Source organism: Gavia stellata, chromosome 1, assembly GCF_030936135.1.
Source record: "Gavia stellata isolate bGavSte3 chromosome 1, bGavSte3.hap2, whole genome shotgun sequence".
Classification (NCBI taxonomy): Eukaryota; Metazoa; Chordata; class Aves; order Gaviiformes; family Gaviidae; genus Gavia; species Gavia stellata.
Window position 1 is genome coordinate 85867494 of NC_082594.1, and position 4414 is coordinate 85871907.

The 4414-nt window shown below is 53.4% G+C and overlaps 1 non-coding gene across 1 annotated transcript; it reads right to left on the bottom strand.

The window, feature by feature from the left end:
* Positions 1–2532: 2532 nt before the first annotated feature.
* TRNAV-UAC (transfer RNA valine (anticodon UAC)) lies at positions 2533–2605 on the bottom strand. Its single transcript has one exon. It is a non-coding gene; the product is annotated as a tRNA-Val (tRNA).
* Between the last annotated feature and the right edge of the window lie 1809 nt (positions 2606–4414).

Sequence of the window (4414 nt, forward strand, 5' to 3'; positions counted from 1 at the left end):
CGGAGGGGAATCAGGTGGCAAAAGTAGTCATGTGTGAAACAGGAGTGCAACTCCACATAGCGTTTCTCCCGAAGTCAGAGTGCCAGACAGCTAAATCAGAGCAGCATGCAGAGATTCATGTATCTGGGAGCTAAACACACACGACGCGCAATGTCTCAGCACAAATGTGTCACTCACGTGCTTTAGTGTTAGCACAGTTAGGGAACGTACAAAATACACATTTATACATGTACGTGTGAACCATAGGCATCTCTCAGAAGCAGGATACTGACATGCCAAGAGAGCAAGACTGCCAATGCTTTCAGAGCTTGAGTCAAACTGTCAGGAGCTGGATCCCCTTGAAATGGATGGATCTACGATGGTCTACACACGCTGAAGATCTGGCTCTTGAAATAAAATATTCTTTCAAGGAGTTTGAAGTGTTAGCTTAAGTCCTCTTCTGAAAAGAAGCCTTTTTCCTAAATGCAAAGAGACGCAATGCAGCTAGTTACCTGGTGCTGGCCACCAGGATCAGGCCAAATCTCTGTAACACATGCACCTGGGGAAGCTCTGGATGTTGTTGGCAGGGCAGGCACCATGGGATCACCATCCCTATTAGATGCATACCTTACATTAGGAGAAGTCTAGCTATAGCTGATTCAGCTTTGAGCCTGTGTCCTGGAAGCAGCCTGTCTGTGGAAGACAGTTTACCCAAGAGGCGGGATACATTGCTTTTTCTTCACCTCCCGTGGGCTGCGCACACCCCACTAGCCAAGCTAAGCAGAGGAAAGCCAGACCTGAATATGTCTACACTTTCAGGCTGCAGGATACACAGGCCCTTAGCGTTGTTACAGTGCTTAATATTATTGACCTTACCCTGCTAGGTCTCACTATGTTACTATATGGGTGCTTTCTACCCAAACAAGCTTTTGCAACCTGGCCCAAGTATCCCTCCAGTGCACTGCAATCTCTAACTTCAGCTTGCCCATACCCCAGAGCAGTTCTTTAGTAAGAGCAAGCACTGACAAAGGTTAATAGTTTTCTTAAGATGATGATGATTAAGGTAAGTTTCTTAACATGATCCTGATTAAAGTAAGTTAAGCCAATTTTTCTCTTTCATCTTTAAGATAGGCAAATCACACGCTCCTGCTCTGATCCTGCAAAGACACTCATAAGCAAACTCCAGCTCAGTGGAGCTAAGGGATCCTCCTCCTCCTCCTGCAAAGAGGTCTTGGCCACAGCACTCATTAGGGCTCCCACACACAGACAGACACCGTGGCAGCACCCATACCCAGAGGTTACCCTTTTCTAAAGGCTTGCACATGCAAAATGAGACAACACGTTATAATGCAAAAGTTAAACTGCTCCAAGGCAAGCTGAGATGGCTCTTTCTCTCCTGATGAATGAAAACGATACACACAGTACAGGGGAAAACAGGGACAGAGTTAACCGTGCTTGCTAACTGTGCACTGTGAGAAGCACTGGCGTTTCCCCAGCACTCAAACTTCCCAAACACAGGTGAAAGCAACAGTGCTCCACTCTACCCTGACGAAACATGTCCTTGGGGATGCTTTGGGCTGCAGCCTTTGCCACCACTGCGTAGGTGCTCATGCGCCCTCGGCCCTGCTTAGGAGGAGGCACAGACCGCTGCTTTTCCCCGCTGCCGCCATGGCTGCCTCTGGTCTCTGCAGCCTCCTTGGTTAGCCAGCCGAGGGACCGCAGTCAGGTGCGGATCCCTCGCCGGCACTGGTGGGGAAAGGCTCCTCTCGCAGGTGGCGTTCAGCCCCTCTGAGGACGAAGCCTCTGACCTGCGGTGGGGAGAGGCCCTGTCTGCGCCTCACTGCAGCGGCCAGCCTGCGCCTAAGCTGCAGCTGTGAGGAGTGTCCCAGGGGAAGATGCAAAATGGCCCCCGACAGCCATGGATCAGGCAGGCTTAGAAGGAGGGTAGTGCTTTTTTATGAGGCTTCCAGCCACCCATTCCCCTGCCTGGGGTGACCCGTGGCTCAGTGAGGCCTTGGCACAGTGAGGGCCATGGCCCCTGCCCTGTCCTGGGCCTCCCCTCTGCACCAGAGGCATAGGGGCTACCGGCCACCATAAAATGGCACCCAGGGAGGACGGTGCGGTGGGCAGTCAGATTAAAACCCTGTAAGTCCTGCTCGGCAGAGCTGTGCCAGGCAGGCGGGCAGAGAGAGCGGCGGCTGCTTCAGCGCCTCAGGGTGCTGGCTCTCTGCATTTTGGTTGATGCTGTTGCAGGAAATGGAGATTTTTAGGGGAAGAAGGCAACCGCTGCAGTGACATCAGCTAAATTATGCTCATACTCCTAGAAAAACGTGTTATTGCACAGAGTTGTGGAAAGGATCGTGCCAGGCTGCGGTTCCTTGCTTGAGGGGCCTTTCTGCTGCCCTCAGCACACCCCACGCCTCCTCTGCCGCAGACAGGGCCCGCGCTTTCTTTACGTGCTTACGAGGTTGCCCGTCTTGGGGAGAAAAAAAGCAAACCGAGACTCAAGGCTTTAAAGGAAATTATGAAAAACAAAAAGTAGTATCTTGGCACTGGTTCCACTGGGGCTCGAACCCAGGACCTTCTGCGTGTAAAGCAGACGTGATAACCACTACACTATGGAACCGCCGCGTGTTTTGGGTTCTGCCGCACTGCCCCTATCGAGGAGGCGCTCACGCGCCTCCTTTCCCCGCCCCACCGACGCGGGGGCGGTGCCCGGCGCGGGGCGGGGGGGCGGCGCGAGGCGGCCAGTTGGCGGGCAGCTGTTGGATGCGGCGAGCCGTTGGGCGGTGGGGCACAGCTTCTGAGGGAGGGCGGGCCGGCTCTCCGCAGCTGCAGCCCCCGGGCTTTTTTTTTTTTAAATTGCTGGTTAATTAAAAACGTAGTAATTAAAAAATTATCTTAATGCGTTTTCTGCCCGTCAGATAGCTACGGAGGAGCCGTGAAGAAGGTAAAGCACGTTAATAGCTCTCACGCTATGGGAAAGCACAGGCAAGGTTTTTGCGCGACAGCTGTAGGCCTGTCGGGGCCTTTCGGCTGGCGGCCTCGGGCCGTGGTCTGCCCCGCCAAACACGGGTTTGCTCGGCTGCTCTGTGCTCCCAGATAAGTGGAGAAGAGAGGTCGCTGGGTTGGTGTATTACATCTCGGCACCCAGCAGGTTGACGAAAGCATGGGAGAGGCAGGCTGAGCTCCGTGAGAGGTGCAGCAACACTCCTGCTGCTTCGGGAGCACCTGGCTGCGTGGATTTCGTGTGATCAGTCACGGGAAGGTGCTCCGCTGCTTATGGCGATGTTTTTAAGCTCTTTTTAGTGGGGAAGGAATGTGTAGATGATTTCCTCGGTACACTGTACAGGTACAGTGTTTAAAATAACCTGCTGAGAGAGAAGGCAGAGCCTGAAGTTTGTCAGGGTCAGTCGTGCCCTTGAGGAAGCTGTGGCGTGCTGCCTAATGGATCTACGAAAGTTACGATTTCTCCCCTCAGACACAGCATGGGACGCACTAGTGAGTGTTTTTAAAATGGGGCGTGAAAGCGAGACCATTTGCTTTCTAAAATCCACCTTGAAAAGGTCGAGGATTTTCCTTTAAACACAGGGCAGAGGCCCTGAGCGCGGACCTTTCCCCAGCCCGCTGCACCTCGTCGCGTAGCACGTAAAACCCTTGTGTGCCCGCACGGCGAGTGCGGAGTGGCGGGGGTGGCAGCGCGAGCTGGGCGGCAGGTGGGTGTGCTGGGGAGCTCGGACCGGAGCGGCGGAGCCGACCGGGCGGGCGGGGCTGTGGCCGGCTCCCGGTGCCGTGCCGCGCCGCCAGCAGGGGGCTCCCTACGCTCGCGCTCACCGCCTCACCGCCAGGCGGCGGCGTCTCGTACTGCGCACCTCGACCTGCGCGGGATGTGAATGATACTCCTCTGCAACTGGATTTTTGCAAAAAAAAAAAGTTTCGTTACATGTGGATGTAGCACGAGAAGGGCTAAGCGTTCGCAGCAGTGTCTTTGCTAAAGCGAAGCTGATCGCGCTGCTCGTACTGTCTGCTCACCCCCCACTCCCATCCAAGATTACTTAGGTTGTGGATTCGTGGTGTATCTGCTGCAGAAGGTGGCTCTTTGTGGGAGTACAGAGCAGCACAGCTGTTTCTGTGCAGTTCTGTGCCCGACCGCATCAGGTGTTCGTTTATTCAGGGATTTGCACCACACAATAATTGCCTTGTTTCATCTATTATGTTTTACCTGGGGTTTTGTGCTATTTACATTACCTCAGTCCTCACCATACTAAATCCTCACATCCCAAAGGGAGTGGCTTGCACAAGCACAAATTAAGGCACCTGTACAGTGTTTACAGGACTGTGGTTAAAAGTCACAAACAGAAACTATTATTTGGACTGTTTGTTAATTTTCAGAAGCATGAGGTGCCTGTAAGCAAAACAGTGTATTGTTTGTAGC